This window comes from Salvelinus alpinus, chromosome 35 (genome assembly GCF_045679555.1).
Source record: "Salvelinus alpinus chromosome 35, SLU_Salpinus.1, whole genome shotgun sequence".
In the NCBI taxonomy this organism is placed as follows: Eukaryota; Metazoa; Chordata; class Actinopteri; order Salmoniformes; family Salmonidae; genus Salvelinus; species Salvelinus alpinus.
Genome location: NC_092120.1, coordinates 2,807,496 through 2,829,381, shown reverse-complemented (window position 1 = coordinate 2,829,381; position 21,886 = coordinate 2,807,496). Strand labels below are relative to the sequence as shown.

The following is a 21,886-nucleotide window of genomic DNA, read 5'->3' as shown; positions in this document are numbered from 1 at the left end:
AGGGACTTGTTAAGCACATTTTTTCCTCCTGAACTTATTTAGGCTTGCCATAACAAAGGAGTTGAATAATTATTGATTCAAGAAATTTCCACTTTTCATTTTTAATTGATTTGTAAAAAAAATTATTAAAAAAACATAAGTCCACTTTGACATTATGGGGTATTGTGTGTAAGCCAGTGACAAACAAATCTAAGTTTCATCCATTTGAAATTCAGTATGTAACAAAAGAAATTGGAAAATGTCAAGGGTTGTGAATACTTTTTGAAGGCACTGTAACTCATCTTTTTTTCTCAGCTGGAATGTGCAGTCCACTGCTCACGACGGCATGCCGCACACCGCTACAGTCTGTTTTTCACACATAGACCATTCTTTCTACAGATGTTTGTCCAAGCCCTTCTAGATTTTCTCCATCATGTGTTTACCGGTTGTGGCTCTTAAACCAAAACTCCCACACTGGAGTGTTGTTTGTGGAGGCATTGGCACTCTAGGCAGAAAGTGTCCTGAGTTTTGTTACAGAGAGCAGATACAGTTGAAGTCGGAAGTGTACATACACTTTAGCCAAATACATTTAAACTCAGTTTCTCACAATTCCTGACATTTAATCCTAGTAAAATGTCCCTGTTTAAGGTCAGCTAGGATCACCACTTTATTTTACGAATGTGAAATGTCAGAATAACAGTAGAAATAATGATTCATGTCAGCTTTTATTTCTTTCATCACATTCCCAGTGGGTCAGAAGTTTACATACACTCAATTAGTATTCGGTGGCATTGCCTTTAAATTGTTTAACTTGGGTCAAACGTTTTGGGTAGCCTTCCACAAGCTTCCCACAATAAGTTGGGGAAATTTTGGCCCATTCTTCCTGACAGAGCTGGTGTAACTGAGTCAGGTTTGTAAGCCTCCTTGCTCGCACACGCTTTTTCAGTTCTGCCCACAGATTTTCTATAGGATTGAGGTCAGGGCTTTGTGACGGCCACTCCAATACCTTGACCTTGTTGTCCTAAAGACGTTTTTCCACAACTTTGGAAGTATGGTCATTGTCCATTTGGAAGACCCATTTGTGACCAAGCTTTAACTTCCTGACTGATGTCTTGACATGTTGCTTCAATATATCCACATACTTTTCCTTCCTCATGATGCAATCTATTTTGTGAAGTGCACCAGTCCCTCCTGCAGCAAAGCACCCCCACAACATGATGCTGCCACCCCCATGCTTCACGGCTGGGATGGTGTTCTTCGGCTTGTAAGCCTCCCCCTTTTTTATCCAAACATAACGATGGTCATTATGGCCAAACACTTCTATTTTTGTTTCATCAAACCAGAGGACATTTCTCCAAAAAGTAAGATCTTTGTCCACATGTGCAGTTGCAAACTAGTAGTCTGGCTTTTTCCTTGCTGAGCGGCCTTTCAGGTTATGTCAATATAGGTACTTTTGTAGCCGTTTCCTCCAACATCTTCACAAGGTCCTTTTTACTGTTGTTCTGGGATTTGTTTGCACTTTTTGCACCAAAGTACGTTCATCTCTAGGAGACAGAACGCATCTCCTTCCTGAGCGGTATGACGGCTGCGTGGTCCCATGTTGTTTATACTTGCATACTATTGTTTGTACAGATGAACGTGGTACCTTCAGGTGTTTGGAAATTGCTGAAAGGATGCACCAGACTTGTGGAGGTCTACAATTTTTTTTCTGAGGTCTTGTCTGATTTCTTTTGATTTTCCCATGAATGTCAAGCAAAGAGGAACTGAGTTTGAAGGTAGTCCTTGAAATACATCCACAGGTACACCTCCAATTGACTCAAATGATGTCAATTAGCCTATCAGAAGCTTCTAAAGCCATGACAATTTTCTGGAATTTTCCAAGCTGTTTAAAGGCACAGTCAACTTAGTGTATATAAACTTCTGACCCACTGGAATTGTGATACAGTGAATTATAAGTGAAATAATCTGTCTGTAAACAATTGTTGGAAAAATTACTTGTGTCATGCACAAAGTAGATATCCTAACCGACTTGCCCAAACTATAGTTTGTTAACAAGAAATTTGTGGAGTGGTTGAAAAATGAGTTTTAATGACTCCAACCTAACTGTGTGTAAACTTTCAACTTCAACTGTAAGCCTAAATGTTTCTTTAAACAAAATCTTGTTTGTTGGAGTGCTGCAGAAGAATGTACTCACCTGACACTAATCTCTAGGGAACTGTGAGCATATTTGATTCATGTGCAGAACATGAATGTGGGATTTTGGGAGAATTGAACGGTGAACATACAAATTAGCCATATTATATATCTAATTATGTATTCACTGCATCACCTGTCAGATTAAGTCACTGTCCTCAGGACTTCTGTCCAACTTCTGTACAACTGAAATATGATAATTAAGAACTACTCTGGCAGCAGATGAGGTGGCAGAACTCATACTATACATTATGTAGATTTCCATATGAAGGAATACCATACTGTGATGGGCATCAGATGGCCGTCACTGTAGTTAATATAATAATATGACAGTGATTAAAACGATTAGCCCCACTGACTCTGATCAGAGCTCATCTTTTGGCACAGACCCTATCTGTTCCATCCCTAGCCCAAGGCATAGAGAAGCTGTTCCATAAGGCGACTATAACTACTCATACTTAAGGTTTCTGAGTTGGAGCAGTGTGGCATGGTTTAGAGAGAAACAGGGATTTAAACACTCAAACCAGGGATAAGAACAGGATTAACAACAAAGGACTGCCAATCAATATCTTAATCTACCAAATGCTGCAAGAGTTATAACAAAGGACAATACTCGTGTTTGTTACAGCATTCTACTTTAAAGAAGACTAGGCTCACCCTCAAGTAAACAAAGTTTAAACTAAGTTATTCTTAGAAAATACTATTAACCTCAGTCATGGTTTTCATCTAGCCCATTAGGCTATAAATAGCTACTTCCCATGCCTAGAGAGTTGAGGTTATTGCATTTTGCCTGAACTGAAAAGGACAAATAAAAAGTAAGAAAAGCAGACTAGGCTACTACAAGCACCGAAACTGTTAACCCAGTCAGTTTTAACATTTATGGTACAGCAGGTCTATGCCAACTGGTGGCTTGGGGCCGAATGTGGCTCCCGGGTGATTTCATTTGGCCACCTAAGTTTTCTAAGCAAAAAAAAAACTGTAAAAACTAAAGCAAGTGATTTTCATTTTGTAAATCTGTTCCAAAGTATTCCCACGCATAATAGAGAGATATGTGACCATATACAAGTTTAAGCAAGGTTTGAACAGATTATGTTTTACTCAAATATTATACACTACATGACCAAAGGTATGTGCACACCTGCTCGTTGAACATCTCAGTCAAAAATCATGGGCATTAATATAGAGTTGGTCCCCCCTTCGCTGCTACAACAGCCTACACTCTTCTGGGAAGGCTTTCCACTAGATGTTGGAACATTGCTGCAGGGACTTGCTTCCATTCAGCCACAAAAGCATTAGTGAAGTCGGGCACTGATGTTGGGCAATTAGGCCTGGCTCGCAGTTGGCATTCCAATTCATCCCAAAGGTGTTTGATGGGGTTGAGGTCAGGGCTCTGTGCAGGCCAGTCAAGTTCTTCCACACCGATCTCGACAGACAATTTCTGTATGGACTTCGCTTTGTGCACGGGGGGGATTGTCATGCTGAAACAGGAAAGGGCCTTCCCCAAACTGCTGCCACAAAGGAAGCACAGAATCGTCTAGAATGTCAGTGTTAAGATCCCCCTTCACTGGAACTACGGGGCCTAGCCCAATTAATGAAAAACAGCCCCAGACCGTTATTCCTCCTCCACCAAATTTTACAGTTGGCACTATGCATTCGGGCAGGTGGCGTTCTCCTGGCACCTCCCAAACCCAAGTTTGTCCGTCGGACTGCCAGATGGTGATGTGTGAGTCATCACTCCAGAGAACTGCCAACTAGCAAGTGTATTCACTGACATTGTCAAGCTCTCACTGACAAAGTCTGTAATACCTACATGTTTGCTCTTTATTTAACCATCTTACATATAAAACCTTATTTGTTCATCGAAAATTGTGAATAACTCACCACAGGTTAATGAGAAGGGTGTGCTTGAAAGGATGCACATAATTCTGCAATGTTGGGTTGTATTGGAGAGAGTCTCAGTCTTAAATCATTTTTCACACAGTCTGTGCCTGTATTTAGTGTTCATGCTAGTGAGGGCCGAGAATCCACTCTCACATAGGTATGTGTTTGCAAAGGGCATCAGTGTTCAAAAATCCCAAAATTTGGCAGTGGCTTCTGATTAAATTCAATTTTCACAGAACCGCTTGTTGCAACTTCGATGAGGCACTCCTATTCGGTAAGTGGACTGAAGCCAGGGCATGAAAGAGATAACGAATCCAGTTGTTTGTGTCATCCGTTTCGGGAAAGTACCTGCGTAATTGCGCACCCAACTCACTCAGGTGCTTCGCAATATCACATTTGACATTATCCGTAAGCTTGAGTTAATTTGCACACAAAAAAAATCATACAATTATGGAAAGACCCGTGTGTTGTTCTTGTTAATGCAGACAGAGAAGGGCTCCAACTTAATCATAGCCTCAATTTTGTCCCGTACATTGAATATAGTTGCGGAGAGTCCCTGTAATCCTAGATTCAGATCATTCAGGCGAGAAAAACAACACCCAGATAGGCCAGTCGTGTGAGAAACCCGTCATCATGCAAACGGTCAGACAAGAGAAAATGACGGTCAGTAAAGAAAACATTAAGCTCGTGTCAATATATTGCCCCTTGATAACCAGCACACTTCTGTATGTTGTAAAAGCATTACATGGTCACTGCCCATATCATTGCATATTGCAGAAAAAACACGAGAGTTCAGGGGCTTTGCCCAAACTACATTTTCACTGTAGTGTGCAAAACGTCTTTCAAGCTGTCAGGCATTCCCTTGGCAGCAAGTGCCTCTCAGTGGATGCTGCAGTGTACCCAAGTGGCGTTGGGAGAAACTGCTTGCACTCCACTACGTCTCCCTGTCATGGCTTTTGCGCCATCAGTACAGATACCAACACATCTTGACCACCAAAGTCCATTTGATGTCACAAAGCTGTCCAGTACTTAAAAAATATCCTCTCCTGTTGTCCTTGTTTGCAGAAGAGGATGTCCTCCTTAATTGACCCCCCATATACATAACGGACATATACCAGGAGCTGTGCCAGGCCCGCCACGTCTGTTGACTCATCCAGCTGTAACGCATAGAATTCACTGGCTTGTATGCGAAGCAGTAATTGTTTCAAAACATGTCCTGCCATGTCACTGATGCGTCGTGAAACAGTGTTGTTTGATGAAGGCATTGTCTGTATAGTTTTTTTGGCCTTTTCCCCCAGCAGCTGGAAGAATTAAGTCCTCCAAAATAGTATGGGGCTTGCCTGTTCTAGCCACTCGGTAGCTCACCATATAAGACGCTTTTAGCCCCTTCTTATTAATGGTATCTGTTGCATTTATATGTCTTACTAATCTAAAGTCGTCTTAATTCTCGCATAAAAAAACATTTTTCAGGCATGTTTTGGCATGTTTTGCTTCTAAATGTCTGCGCCAGAGTGAAGGTTTCATTGAGTTGTGAGATAGTACTTTTGCACATATAACACACTGTGACTGATGAAAGGCAATACTCCAAATATAAGTGAACCCCAAATCAATGTAGTTCTCATCATATTTGCGCCTCTTCGATGGTCCAATGTCCCCATCTGCTGTTCGGTGCTTTCCCGGGTAAGGGGGCAGTAGCTCTTCGGCTGCATCAGATTCACAACTATCAGTGTCCATGCTAGCTGGGCTAACAGCAAATGTAGAAATACTTATGCTAGCATTGGATGGGCTCGTGGAAGCAGAACAAGTTGTGTCGTTGACAGGTACAGGTGTAGTACTGCTGGTAGTAGCAGTACTACCATAGAGCTGGTATGTGTCTCTATGGACGCAGGCCTTACTTTTTTTTAACCATTCACCAATTTTCGAGCAAACGGAATGAGCAGCAGCTACGTTTGGCCACATATGGACCATTTCTGGAATTCCCGCGAGAGAGTAACGGTTAATGTGATTGGATGTTAATTATTTGACTAGGCTAGCTGTATTTGACATTGCGTTGTTATTTCGCTGAACACTAGTTGGTTTAATTTTATTTTTGGCAGTGAAATGAGGCTACTCAGGCGAAAATAAAACCTCACCCAAATGTATAGCCACGTTGGAAAATATAAAACGGACTGCTTGAAAATGTGAAGAATTATATATATATATTTTTATTCACATACCACCCCAACAAATCCACAGATGACACAATCTCAATCCACACTGCCCTTTCCCACCTGGGCAAAATAAACACCTATGTGAGAATGCTGTTCATTAACTACAGCTCAGCATTCAACACCATAGTGCCCACAAAGCTCATCACTAATCTAAGGACCCTGGGACTAAACACCTCCCTGCCACTGGATCCTGGACTTCCCCTTCTGTACTCCCTGTTCAAACACGACTCCAACACCGTCATTAAGTTTGCTGACGACACAACAGTGGTAGGCCTGATCACCGACAACGATGAGACTGCCTATAGGGAGGTCAGAGACCAGGCAGTGTGGTGCCAAGACAAGAACTTCTCCCTCAGTGTGAGCAAGACAAAGGAGCTGATTGTGGACTACAGGAAAAGGCTGGCCCGAACAGGCCGCCATTAAAATCGACGGGGTTGTAGTGGAGCGGGTGGAGAGTTAAGTTCCTTGTTGTCCACAAACACACCAATACAGTCGTGAAGAGGGCACGACAACACCTTCCCCCCCTCAGGAGACGGAAAATATTTGGCATGGGTCCCGAGATCCTCAAAAAGTTCTACAGCTGCACCAGAGAGAGCACCCTAACCAGGTAGTGTGTACGGCACTGGGGCAAAGCTTCCTGCCATCCAGGACCTATATACCAGGCGGTGTCAGAGGAAAGCCCAGAGACCAAAGTCATAGACGGTTCTCTCTGCTACTGCATGGCAAGCGGTACCGGAGCGCCAAGTCTTGGACCAAAAGGCTCCTTAACAGCTTCTACCCCCAAGCCATAAGACTGCGGAGCAATTAATCAAATGGCCACCCGGACTATTTACATTGACATCCCCCACCCCCATTTGTTTTTACACTGCTGCTACTCGCTGGTTATTATCTATGCATAGTCACTTCACCCCTACCTACAAGTACACCCCTACCTACATTACCTCGACTAACCTGTACCCCTGCACATTCACTCGGTACCGGTATTCCCTGTATATAGCCTCGTTATTTTATTATTTTTTTTACTTTAGTTTATTTTGTAAATACTTTAACTCTTTCTTGAACTGCACTGCTGGTTAAGGGCCTGTAAGTAAGCATTTCACAGCCAGGTCTACACCTGTTGCATTCGACGCATGTGACAAATAAAGTTTGATTTGAACGTGTTTCCACTTCTCCAAAGTCCAATGGCAGCAAACTTTACACCAATCTAGCTGACGCATGGCATTGCGCATGGTGATCTCAGGCTTGTGAAGCTCCCGACGAACAGTTATTGTGCTGACGTTGCTTCCAGAGGCTGTTTGTAACTCAGTAGTGAGTGTTGCAACCGATGAGATGATTTTTACACGCTTTAGCACTCAGCGGTCCCATTCTGTGAGCTTGTGTAGCCTACCACTTCGCAGCTGAGCCGTTGTTGCTCCTAGACATTTCCACTTCACAATAACAGCACTTACAGTTGGCCGGGAAGTTCTAGCAGGGCATAAATCTGACAAACTGAATTGTTGGAAAGGTGGCATCCTATGATGATGCTACGTTGAAAGTCACTGAGCTCTTCAGTAAGGCCATTCAACTGACAATGTTTGTCTATGGAGACTGCATGGCTGTGTGCTCGATTTTATACACCTGTCAGCAACGGGTGTGGCTGAAATAGCCAAATCCACTAATTTGAAGGGATGTCCACATACTTTTGTATATATAGTGTATCTGTTTGGGCTTCTTGCGGTCTACAAATTATTTATAATTACTTATCCGGCCCACTGACCATACGCTCAAGTAAAAATCGGCCCGCAGCTGAATCTAGTTGATGATCGCTGCCATACAGTCATTGGCTTATGTCATGTATGCTATTTCTAAACGGTCTTGCCTAGCTAAAATATTTGAACCCTTGATTAATTCTCAGCTAAGATCTTTCCTACCTTTTTAAATGTACATCAATCGTGTTTTAGACCATGTCATAGCATTACCTCTGCTGCATCCCTAGTTATGTGGTTTACTGTATGGATAAAAGGCAACATTGTGCTGCCCTCTTCATTGACCTTCCAAAGGCTTTTGATACTGTTGATCACTCTCTGCTAATTCAGTCTTTCTTCAATTGGCCCGAGACCAGGCTGCATGTAACCCCTTTAATAATCACTTGACCAATATAACTCAATGTGTATCTACTGATGGTGTTAAATCAGGTTACCTGTATATAACGAGAGGTGTCCCGCATGGGTCGATTCTGGGCCCTGTACTTTTTACAATAACAATATTGTCTGTAAAACATGTTATCCTGCACTTGTATGTTGATGATACTGTTGTGTATGCCATTGCCCCCACGGTTGACCAGGCTCTATCTGACCTACAGTCTACCTTCATTGTCTTACAGAAAAACCTTATTGACCTGAAATTAGTATTGAATGCAGGTAAAACTAAGCATATGTTGTTCTCTAGTGCGCATAAATATAACTGATAATATGTACTTTGGATGGTGTCCAAATTGATCCGTGTCCCTGTTAACAAATATCTGGGCTTCTGGATAGATGAAAAGCTGTCTTTTAAAAAGCATTTTGATGAGTTAACTAAAAGTTGATTTACTTTTCTTGCACCTTATTTGTGGAACAAGCTTAAATGTTCTTAAACTAGATGTTCTTAAACTAAACTCTCGGGCAATCCTGAAAGAAGATTGATGACCTTATTGCTGATGAATGTGTTTGTTTTTATGACCATGTTTTTCTTTCTATGTGCATTTTGCATTTTTATGCGTGTATTTTCTGTAATTCAGGACTCATCTGTAAAATATACCTTGGTTTCAGTATGACTCCCTGATAAAATAAAGGTGAAATAAATAAATTACAAAATGGTCAAGTGCTCTCAAAGATATTTACAAATCGTTGTAAATGTAATGATATGGGGAACATTCTGTAGTCTAAATGTTCTTAAAACCAACGAAAAAATTGGCTTACTTGCAAGGCTATTTAAATAAGTTTAGCAATTTATACACAAACTTTAAAGCTGTACGCACAGGTCAATAACAGCTTTCTTCCCCAAAGCACATGTATAACAGCCTGTCAGAGCAGTCACGTTGTTGTAGCCTAGTTGTAATTTTCCCCGTCAAAACATGTGAACCTTTTGGTAAAAGAAGTATGGCAAATGAAAACAAATTACCTGTCACAAGTCCAATTAATGGAAAAGAGGTGCCTGTGGAGATTAGATGAATAACAAAAAGGCTTGGGGTCGCTGCCTTGCCTCTGCCCAGTGCGCTCCTTCAGAAACAATGTTTCTAGTGTTCTAATTTACCGACACAAAAAGTCCCCTTTGTAAAACACGATTTAATGAGCGTACTTAGTGTACATACATTTATTAAAAATAATTAAAATCTGGTCCTGAAATGTTTCTCCTGAAACATCCAGCAAAGTTTTCGTAGTCTAGTATATCTGAGCGTCTGGCGGGGGAAAGAGGGGGGAGGGGGTTAGGGGTTGGTCTGAGAAGAAACGCAATCGGCCCTCAAAAATTACCCAGCTACTGAGAGGTAAACAACCTAACCACCAACTCTATTTTGATGTTTGTTTTCCCCAAACAAACGCAGATTCAGTCACCGAATTGCTATAGTGTTGGAAAACGTGTGTAACATTTTAAATGCATGAACTGTGTGCGGACTGAGGGAGCACACCCCTGAATCTATCCTAGGCAGCCGATAGTGCATATCTAGCGCCACTATCGTCGAGGTTTAATGTGCATTGCCGGTTTAATGTGCATTGCCGGTAATACACTCGTGTCCCCTGTGGACCGGCTCGTAAATAGAGCATCCTCCATTCAGACTGCAAAGGCATAATCAACATCATTAACCATCTTTAATGTCGAGCTGCTTAAAAACGGGGTAAATGTGTACTAATTAAACACAATTTTCCAACAATTTGTTGTACACCGTGTTCAGTCAAGGGTGTGCACCATCCTAAATCGAAAATACAGGATAGAACGCTTGCTTGTTCTGCCCACTATGATTCATTTGCTCCCATTGGAAACGACAGCCTGTGGTCTATCTTGGGTTAGTTATACAAATCTTTGATGATGCCTTTGCAGCTGAATGGGGGTTGCGTTATATACAACTACGAGCCACTCCATGGGGGGACACGAGGGTATTACCGGGAAGGCACATCAATCCTTGACAGTAGTGCAGATATAGCGCCAACTATTGGCTGCTTAGGCTGCCCTGAAATCGGTTTTAGGCTGTTTAATAACATAACAATTGTGTGCAGTTATTTGGCATTTTGAGATATTTTCCATAATTATTTCACAGTTCAAAACAAGTTTAGCACTGTATGTTAAGTCTGAGTGAGGTAACATTCAGTGGGAGTAAAATTATTTCCTAAGCATGCCAGAAAGTGGGCTACAGTGATCCCTCGCCACTTCGCGGTTCACTTATCGTGGATTCGCTATTTCGCGGATTTTCATAATGCATTTTTTTTTTTTTTTTGGTGCATTGTGCTCTGCATTCTGATTCGCTAAAAACTCACTCCCGCTTCTTGTATCAAAACATGCTACGAATTGTGCTATCATTTTGTCGTCTCGTGCAGTTATGTGTACGTACATAAAACAGCTTGGCAAATTTACATTAAGTTGGCCAAATTATCTTGTAATTTCGAACATCTCCTAAACCCATAATGTCGACGAAACGGCCTACACGTGAGTCACTGTATTTGTATACATGTAATAGTTGCTAATTGTAAAAAAAAAAAAAGTTTTCTATTTCGCGGATTTCACTTATCGCGGGTCATTTTCGGAACGTAACCCCCGCGATAAACGAGGGATTACTGTATAGCCTATTCTATCTCTAAGGTTGGCCAAGCAGTTTCAAACAGAGGCAACAGAAGAGTCAGTTCCAGGTTAGAACAAAACAAGAAAATTACAAACCTTGGGAAAAAAAACAAAAGGCTACGCTTGGTTATTTATTTATTTATTTCACCTTTATTTAACCAGGTAGGCAAATTGAGAACACGTTCTCATTTACAATTGCGACCTGGCCAAGATAAAGCAAAGCAGTTCGATACATACAACAACCCATAGTTACACATGGAGTAAAACAAACATACAGTCAATAATACAGTGAAAAATAAGTCTATATACAATGTGAGCAAGTGAGGTGAGATAAGGGAGGTGAAGGCAAACAAAATATATATAAAAATAAATACAAATATAAAAAGGCCATGGTGGCGAAGTAAATACAATATAGCAAGTAAAAAAAAAACACTGGAATGGTTGGTTTGCAGTGGAAGAAAGTGCAAAGTAGAGATAGAGATAATGGGGTGCAAAGGAGCAAAAATAAATAAATGAATACAGTAGGTAAAGAGGTAGTTGTTTGGGCTAAATTATAGATGGGCTATGTACAGGTGCAGTAATCTATGAGCTGCTCTGACAGCTGGTGCTTAAAGCTAGTGAGGGAGATAAGTGTTTCCAGTTTCAGAGATTTTTGTAGTTCGTTCCAGTCATTGGCAGCAGAGAACTGGAAGGAGAGGCGGCCAAAGGAGGAATTGGTTTTGGGGGTGACCAGAGAGATATACCTGCTGGAGCGCGTGCTACAGGTAGGTGCTGCTATGGTGACCAGCGAGCTGAGATAAGGGGGGACTTTACCTAGCAGGGTCTTGTAGATGACCTGGAGCCAGTGGGTTTGGCGACGAGTATGAAGCGAGGGCCAGCCAATGAGAGTGTACAGGTCGCAGTGGTGGGTAGTGTAAGGGGCTTTGGTGACAAAACGGATGGCACTGTGGTAGACTGCATCCAATTTATTGAGTAGGGTATTGGAGGCTATTTTGTAAATGACATCACCGAAGTCGAGGATTGGTAGGATGGTCAGTTTTACAAGGGTATGTTTGGCAGCATGAGTGAAGGATGCTTTGTTGCGGAATAGGAAGCTAATTCTAGATTTAACTTTGGATTGGAGATGTTTGATGTGAGTCTGGAAGGAGAGTTTACAGTCTAACCAGACACCTAGGTATTTGTAGTTGTCCACATATTCTAAGTCAAAGCCGTCTAGAGTAGTGATGTTGGACAGGCGGGCAGGTGCAGGCAGCGATCGGTTGAAGAGCATGCATTTAGTTTTACTTGTATTTAAGAGCAATTGGAGGCCACGGAAGGAGAGTTGTATGGCATTGAAGCTCGCCTGGAGGGTTGTTAACACAGTGTCAAAAGAAGGGCCAGAAGTATACAGAATAGTGTCATCTGCGTAGAGGTGGATCAGAGACTCACCAGCAGCAAGAGCTTCATCATTGATGTATACAGAGAAGAGAGTCGGTCCAAGAATTGAACCCTGTGGCACCCCCATAGAGACTGCCAGAGGCCCGGACAACAGACCCTCCGATTTGACACACTGAACTCTATCAGAGAAGTAGTTGGTGAACCAGGCGAGGCAATCATTAGAGAAACCAAGGCTGTCGAGTCTGCCGATAAGAATACGGTGATTGACAGAGTCAAAAGCCTTGACCAGGTCAATGAATACAGCTGCACAGTATTGTTTCCTATCGATGGCGGTTACGATATCGTTTATGACCTTGAGCGTGGCTGAGGTGCACCCATGACCAGCTCTGAAACCAGATTGCATAGCGGAGAAGGTATGGTGGGATTCGAAATGGTCGGTAATCTGTTTGTTAACTTGGCTTTCGAAGACCTTAGAAAGGCAGGGTAGGATAGATATGGGTCTGTAGCTGTTTGGGTCAAGAGTGTCCCCCCCTTTGAAGAGGGGGATAACCGCAGCTGCTTTCCAATCTTTGGGAATCTCAGACGACACGAAAGAGAGGTTGAAGAGGCTAGTAATAGGGGTGGCAACAATTTCAGCAGATAGTTTTAGAAAGAAAGGGTCCAGATTATCTAGCCCGGCTGATTTGTAAGGGTCCAGATTTTGCAGCTCTTTCAGAACATCAGCTGACTGTATTTGGGAGAAAGAGAAATGGGAAAGGCTTGGGCGAGTTGCTGTGGGGGGTGCAGTGCTGTTGACCGGGGAAGGGGTAGCCAGGTGGAAAGCTTGACCAGCCGTAGAAAAATGCTTATTGAAATTCTCAATTATAGTGGATTTGTCGGTGGGGACAGTGTTTCCTATCTTCAGTGCAGTTGGAAGCTGGGAGGAGGTGTTCTTATTCTCCATGGACTTTACAGTGTCCCAGAACTTTTTGGAGTTTGTGTTGCAGGAAGCAAATTTCTGCTTGAAAAAGCTAGCCTTGGCTTTTCTAACTGCCTGTGTATATTGGTTCCTAGCTTCCCTGAAAAGTTGCATATCACGGGGGCTGTTCGATGCTAATGCAGAACGCCATAGGATATTTTTCTGTTGGTTAAGGGCAGTCAGGTCAGGAGAGAACCAAGGGCTATATCTGTTCCTGGTTCTAAATTTCTTGAATGGGGCATGCTTATTCAAGATGGTGAGGAAGGCATTTAAAAAAAATATCCAGGCATCCTCTACTGACGGGATAAGATCAATATCCTTCCAGGATACCTCGGCCAGGTTGATTAGAAAGGCCTGCTCGCTGAAGTGTTTCAGGGAGCGTTTGACAGTGATGAGTGGATGTCGTTTGACCGCTGACCCATTACGGATGCAGGCAATGAGGCAGTGATCGCTGAGATCTTGGTTGAAAACAGCAGAGGTGTATTTGGAGGGCAAGTTGGTTAGGATGATATCTATGAGGGTACCCGTGTTTACGGAATTGGGGTGGTACCTGGTAGGTTCATTGATAATTTGTGTGAGATTGAGGGCATCAAGCTTAGATTGTAGGATGGCTGGGGTGTTAAGCATGTTCCAATTTAGGTCGCCTAGCAGCACGAGCTCTGAAGATAGATGGGGGGCAATCAGTTCACATATGGTGTCCAGAGCACAGCTGGGGGCAGAGGGTGGTCTATAGCAGGCGGCAACGGTGAGAGACTTGTTTTTAGAGAGGTGGATTTTTAAAAGTAGAAGTTCAAATTGTTTGGGAACAGACCTGGATAGTGAAACAGAACTCTGCAGGCAATCTTTGCAGTAGATTGCAACACCGCCCCCTTTGGCCGTTCTATCTTGTCTGAAAATATTGTAATTAGGGATGAAAATGTCAGAATTTTTGGTGGTCTTCCTAAGCCAGGATTCAGACACGGCTAAAACATCCGGGTTGGCAGAGTGTGCTAAAGCAGTGAACAAAACAAACTTAGGGAGGAGGCTTCTAATGTTAACATGCATGAAACCAAGGCTATTACGGTTACAGAAGTCATCAAAAGAGAGCGCCTGGGGAATAGGAGTGGAGCTAGGTACTGCAGGGCCTGGGTTCACCTCTACATCACCAGAGGAACAGAGGAGGAGTAGGATAAGGGTACGGCTAAAAGCTATGAGAATTGGTCGTCTAGAACGACTAGAACAGAGAGTAAAAGGAAGTTTCTGGGGGCGATAAAATAGCTTCAAGGAATAATGTACAGACAAAGGTATGGCAGGATGTGAATACAGTGGAGGTAAACCTAGGTATTGAGTGATGATGAGAGAGATATTGTCTCTAGAAACATCATTGAAACCAGGTGATGTCATCGCATATGTGGGTGGTGGAACTGAGAGGTTGGATATGGTATAGTGAACAGGGCTAGAGGCTCTACAGTGAAATAAGCCAATAAACACTAACCAGAACAGCAATGGACAAGGCATATTTACATTAAGGAGAGGCATGCTTAATCGAGTGATCATAAGTGTCCAGTGAGTAGAGGTTGGTTGGGGTCACGGCGATCCAGACAGCTGGCCGGGTAGATGGCTATCAGTAGCAAGATAGCATAGGATGGAAGTCTATTTTTAGACACCTCGTGCGTTTCCGTCGGTAGATTAGTGGGGTTCCGTGTGGTAGAGGGGATCAATCCAATTGGCAAAATAGTTATAGTGACCCAAGAAAAATTGTCCGATATACTTATTCAGATAGCAGCCGATAAGACAGCTAACGATTAGCGGGCCCCAGATGAGCGTTCAGGTAACGTTGCGACGGAGGTGCCAGTTGGATAACTCCCTCGGGCAGATAATGTCGGCAGTCAGTCGTGAAGGCCCGATGGGGCTCCGCATCTGCAGCAACAAAAAAAAAAAAAAAAAAAAACGGGTCCGGATAGGTGACTGTAGCCCAGGAGTGGCTGATGGAACGCCTCAGCTGGCTAGCTCCGGAATAATTTAAGTTTGCTCCGGGATCGACGTAAGCCAATAGTCACACGGTTTGCAGCTAGCTAGCTGTGAAATCAAGGTGCAAACGTCCAGAGCCTGCGGCTGAAATCCGGGGACACTGAGAAAAATAGTCCCGGTATGCTCCGGTCCGAGTCGCGTTGCACAAAAGTGCCGATAGATTATCGAGCTAAAGGAATAGCTGAAGACCACAAACGTGGGCAGCTGAAACACCAACGCTAGCCAGCAAACCGGCTAACTTCTAGGCAGCTTCAGATCAGCTACTGGCTAGCTTCTAGTTAGCTTCTGGTTAGCCTCTGGCTAGCCTCTGGCTAGCTTCCACTGTGGATTTTCAGATTTGAGGTAAATAATACTTTTTTTTTGTAATTTGTGAGGCGGGTTGCAGGAAAGCTTTTGTAGTTGAGTTCTTGGATAATAAAATATATAAAGATATGCGAAGAAAGGTGTAAATATATATATATACAGGACACGACAAGACGAGGACAAAAAAAGAACGTCTGAACTGCTATGCCATCTTGGAAGCGACAGGTTACGCCAACTTGGCTTGGGCCCTACAAAGTTAGCTACATGCTATCCCACACATCAAGACTTTTCCACGTAGGCCTACTACTGTGAGTAGCCTGCCTAGCCCTCGAGTCATTGAGTATTAGCCTCAAGTGGATGTTGAACTAGAGGCGGTAGTCCCGCATCCAGTTCAACATCCACTCGAGGGCTCCCCCTGGCAGGCTGTCCAGGTGAGCTATACAGTCCATTTTGGAGCCCTCGAGTGGATGTTGAGCGGGACTCAAGGGATGTCTCCGTCAGGGAGAGCCACTGCTCAACTGGATGTGGAAGTGTAACCAGATAGACAGATTCTGTAGTGGTTTGCATTTTGCCTGTACATTTCATAATATAAATTTATCTAACAGGCTTATATGTTGTTTTGGACTGTTAAGACATTCATTAAGAATAAACTTGACTGTTATTGTTGCATGTAGCAGTCAAGATAGCTTGCATGCTAGCTATCAATCATAATGGGTTTGGTTAGCTAGCTAACTAGGGTCGTCAACCAGATTAGCATCTGAATTCGAATTATTTTGAGTGTAATGCAGTTGTTTGGTGACACTAACCACATTTTCATCCAGTTTTTAATGGGAGTAAAGTCATACCTTATTAAAATAAATCATGACAGCTGTCATGGAAACAGTTACGGTACAATTTTACAAATGCCAACACATAATTTGTTGGTTTGACATGGTGGTATCTGTTTGTGTCAATAAAATGAATTATGCGAGAAATGACAGTGGAAACACCTTTATGCGCAAATATTGAAAGAATAATCAAAGTAAATTTGGAGTCACGCGATGACATGGTGTGTGGTCCTCCCACTAAGACTCTGGAAAGCATGTCGTTTATTAGGCTACAGATTAAATAAATGATGAACTTCACAGGGTGGTGAAAGTGCACGGTATGAACTTTATGCTCCTTTCCTGGTGACATGATGATCGATGCTTGACTGCTGTTTGACAAATAAAAATATCAATAAATGGTTAGCAGATGTTAATGCGAGAGTAGCGAAATGCTTGAGCTTCTAGTTCCGGCAGTGCAGTAATATCTAACAAGTAATCTAACAAATTCATATTTACTACCTTATACACACAAATGTAAAGGGATGAATAAGAATATGTACATATAAATATATGGATGAGCGATCGCCGTGCGGCATAGGCAAGATGCAGATGGTATAGAATACGGTATATACATATGAGTAATGTAGGATATGTAGACATTATTAAAGTGGCATTATTTAAAGTGACGAGTGATAACTTTATTAAATCCATTTATTAAATTGGCAAGAGATTTGAGTCTGTCTATCCATAATAATCTCATGTAGACTAACCTACCCGCACTGTGTCTGCCAGCTGTTGGCTAGAGTGCACATGCAAAGAGTAAGCACGTTTGCTACTTAATGCAACAGTTTGTGACAAAACTATTGGTAGAGTTAAAAATGCAATGGAAACACATTTAACATTCAATTTTTATTTGGTACATGAAAACCAAGTGTGCGCACCATGTCATCACGCACTGACTTTTATCCTCAACATGTCAGTTTGGTGGAAACACCACTGGCGGGAAAATGTGAACATTTTCTTTGAGGATTTTAGAATATTCCCATGAAAATCTGTCGCCAGATTTTAGATGGAAACCTAGCTAGTGTCCGACTTTTGGCTATCAGATGCACCTCCCCTACTTCCGTCTACAGCTTCGTTAGGCTTACCGATTGAACACACCCCTTTTCTATCTATTCCTTCCATAGAGATAGATAGGGAACTCATTTTTGAATCTGTGCCATTATAGCATAAATGACAACCTGGGCAGCGCCATTGAGCAGTCAATTGACTTCACATTTGGCTGATGACCCGGTTGGACATAATAATGGCACCAAAGGAGATGGCCGCCATTTTATGATCCTGTAACCAATTGTGCATGTTTTTTCACGTTATTTGTAACTTATTTTGTACATGTTTCTGCCACCGTGTCTTATGACCAGAAAGAGCTTCTTGATATCAGGGCAGCGATTACTCACCCAATACTGGAGGAATTCTTCTTCGAGTCTGACCGGAAGGATTTACTTCAGACACCCGACAAGGCCCTCATCAACATAATTCGCAGGAGGAAAAGACGGAGGTATCGTGGCCGACGGTCCGGATGCCTTGTAAGTATCCGTCACCGAGAGGGTAATCTACCTTTACCATCAGTCCTATTAGCCAACATACAATCAATCGATAATACAATAGACGAACTACGAGCATGTACTGTATCCTACCAACGGGACATTAAACTGTAATATCTTGTGTTTTCACCGAGTCGTGGCTGAACAACGACATGATTAACATACAGATGGCGGGTTTTAAGCTTTTTTGGTAGGATAGAACAGCGGCCTCTGGTAAGACATGGGGCGGCGGCCTATGCATATTTGTAAACAACTGGTGCACGAAATCAAGGAAGTCTCGAGGTTTTGCTCGCCTGAGGTAGAGTATCTCATGATAAGCTGTACACCACACTATTTACCAAGAGAGTTTACAACTACACAGCTCCAAAAAATAAAGGGAACACTAAAATAACACATCCTAGATCTGAATGAATGAAATATTCTTATTAAATACTTTCTTTACATAGTTGAATGTGCTGACAACAAAAATCACAAAAATTATCAATGGAAATCAAATTTATCAACCCATGGAGGTCTGGATTTGGAGTCACACTCAAAATTAAAGTGGAAAACCACACTACAGGCTGATCCAACTTTGATGTAATGTCCTTAAAACAAGTCAAAATGAGGCTCAGTAGTGTGTGTGGCCTCCACGTGCCTGTATGACCTCCCTACAATGCCTGGGCATGTTCCTGATGAGGTGGCGGATGGTCTCCTGAGGGATCTCCTCCCAGACCTGGACTAAAGCATCCGCCAACTCCTGGACAGTCTGTGGTGCAACGTGGCGTTGGTGGATGGAGCGAGACATGATGTCCCAGATGTGCTTAATTGGATTCAGGTCTGGGGAACGGGCGGGCCAGTCCATAGCATCAATGCCTTCCTCTTGCAGGAACTGCTGACACACTCCAGCCACATGAGGTCTAGCATTGTCTTGCATTAGGAGGAACCCAGGGCCAACCGCACCAGCATATGGTCTCACAAGGGGTCTGAGGATCTCATCTCGGTACCTAATGGCAGTCAGGCTACCTCTGGCGAGCACATGGAGGGCTGTGCGGCCCCCCAAAGAAATGCCACCCCACACCATGACTGACCCACCGCCAAACCGGTCATGCTGGAGGATGTTGCAGGCAGCAGAACGTTCTCCACGGCGTCTCCAGACTCTGTCACGTCTGTCACATGTGCTCAGTGTGAACCTGCTTTCATCTGTGAAGAGCACAGGGCGCCAGTGGTGAATTTGCCAATCTTGGTGTTCTCTGGCAAATGCCAAACGTCCTGCTCGGTGTTGGGCTGTAAGCACAACCCCCACCTGTGGACGTCAGGCCCTCATACCACCCTCATGGAGTCTGTTTCTGACCGTTTGAGCAGACACATGCACATTTGTGGCCTGCTGGAGGTCATTTTGCAGGGCTCTGGCAGTGCTCCTCCTGCTCCTCCTTGCACAAAGGCGGAGGTAGCGGTCCTGCTGCTGGGTTGTTGCCCTCCTACGGCCTCCTCCACGTCTCCTGATGTACTGGCCTGTCTCCTGGTAGTGCCTTCATGCTCTGGACACTACGCTGACAGACACAGCAAACCTTCTTGCCACAGCTCGCATTGATGTGCCATCCTGGATGAGCTGCACTACCTGAGCCACTTGTGTGGGTTGTAGACTCGTCTCATGCTACCACTAGTGAAAGCACCGCCAGCCAGTGGTGGGCCGTCAGGGCCAGCAAGGCCTTCTCTGCTGGCTTAAACATCATCAGAATAAAAAATATATATATATATATTTTCCCACAAATATGTATTAAATTATTCCCCAGAGTAAGAGTTATACTCTTCATTTCATAGCTTTCCTCTCGGTTGCACTGCTTCCAGCCCCAGGTTGAGATTTGGAGAGCTGGTCTTTATGTTAGATCTTTTATCCAATCATATTCAGCCATCATGTGTTGCCAGGGGTTTAAAATCTGCCCTCAGGCCTTCAGAATCAACAGTGCGGGCGCTTGTAGCTTAAAGTGAATGGAAATGAAAATTTAGTGTCAACCAATCAGCTTTAGAGTTGGCTATTGTATGCCTGCTGGCTGGCTCCAGTGTTACACAGGAGCCAGCTAGCAGGCGTAGTGCGTGCACGTCTTTTGATTGGATTACCAATATTGAGAGGCAGGTCCTATGGGCAGGTCTATGCAGAACTAGGAAACTGAATTTGATAAATGAATTAATTCGCGTACTACTAAGCTGTTTTTTCAACCCACAATGGTGGAAGGAGGAGAAGATATCGATTTGGTCGAGGATATAATTATAAAGCCATTCTCAAGACGAACTTTAAGAAAAGTTAGACATTGTAAGGAGAGGTCGCCCGACGCCGACGCTACAAAGCCTGTCACAGGCGGGAAAGGGGTTCGTTCGCCACTTTCAAAGTTCCAACTACGAGCGCTATCAATGGCTCACAGGCTCCGAGAAGCACTGCAAACTGTACTGCTGGGAATGCCTATTATTTGCAAGTGATCGATTTGGTGTTTGGAGCCACACTGGCTTTGCAAACTTGAGTTGTCTAACCAAGGCAGCAACGAGACACCAAAGTACGGCTGGGCACTTACAAGCAATGGTGCTTTTGAAAACTTTTGGGGACACCCGAGTGGATCTACAGCTCAACGAACAAGCGCGCAGGGCAACGGAGCTGCACAATGAAAAGGTGAAGAAAAATAGGGAAATATTGAAAAGACTCATTGATTGTGTCATGTTTTTGGGTAAACACCGTTTACCCAAAAATGTCAATTTTTGTCAATTTCAAGGTGACGCAACGTCATACTGGTTATACTGCGTTTCTGTCTAAATGTATAGTGTCTAGAGCCATGACATCATAATGATGGTAATAAGAGGTGGATTAATTCGGGTGGGACTGTGTGGGACCTCACTGAAGGCCCAGGCCCCAGGCCCATGGCACGCCACTGCCGCCAGCATTCAAAAGTGACCAAAATATCAGCCAGGAAGCATAGGAACTGAGAAGTGGTCACCACCTGCAGAACCACTCCTTTATTGGGGGTGTCTTGCTAATTACCTATAATTTCCACCTGTTGTCTATTCCATTTGCACAACAGCATGTGACATTTATTGTCAATCAGTGTTGCTTCCTAAGTGGACAGTTTGATTTCAGAAGTGTGATTGACTTGGAGTTACATTGTGTTGTTTAAGTGTTCCCTTTATTTTTTTGAGCAGTGTATATATATATATAATTTATATACACACAGTGGGGCAAAAAAGTATTTAGTCAGCCACCAATTGTGCAAGTTCTCCCACTTAAAAAGATGAGAGGCCTGTAATTGTCATCATAGGTACACTTCAACTATGACAGACAAAATGAGAAGAAAAAAAATCCAGAAAATCACATTGTAGGATTTTTAATGAATTTATTTGCAAATTATGGTGGAAAATAAGTATTTGGTCACCTACAAACAAGATTTCTGGCTCTCACAGACCTGTAACTTCTTCTTTAAGAGGCTCCTCTGTCCTCCACTCGTTACCTGTATTAATGGCACCTGTTTGAACTTGTTATCAGTATAAAAGACACCTGTCCACAACCTCAAACAGTCACACTCCAAACTCCACTATGGCCAAGACCAAAGAGCTGTCAAAGGACACCAGAAACAAAATTGTAGACCTGCACCAGGCTGGGAAGACTGAATCTGCAATAGGTAAGCAGCTTGGTTTGAAGAAATCAACTGTGGGAGCAATTATTAGGAAATGGAAGACATACAAGACCACTGATAATCTCCCTCGATCTGGGGCTCCACGCAAGATCTCACCCCGTGGGGTCAAAATGAT

The 21,886-nt window shown here is 43.2% G+C and overlaps 1 protein-coding gene across 4 annotated transcripts in view; it reads right to left on the bottom strand.

Annotated features, from left to right (window-relative positions):
- Nucleotides 1–9,824, bottom strand: part of LOC139563979 (FXYD domain-containing ion transport regulator 6-like) — a 29,782-nt gene extending 19,958 nt beyond the window's left edge. Inside the window, exon 1 of one of the 4 annotated variants that reach the window (XM_071383090.1) lies at nucleotides 9,405–9,824. The gene's annotated coding sequence lies outside the window, so the exon portion shown is untranslated. The remainder of the gene's footprint in view (nucleotides 1–9,404) is intronic. The other 3 variants (XM_071383087.1, XM_071383089.1, XM_071383091.1) reach the window with 3 other exon arrangements.
- Nucleotides 9,825–21,886: the final 12,062 nt, after the last annotated feature.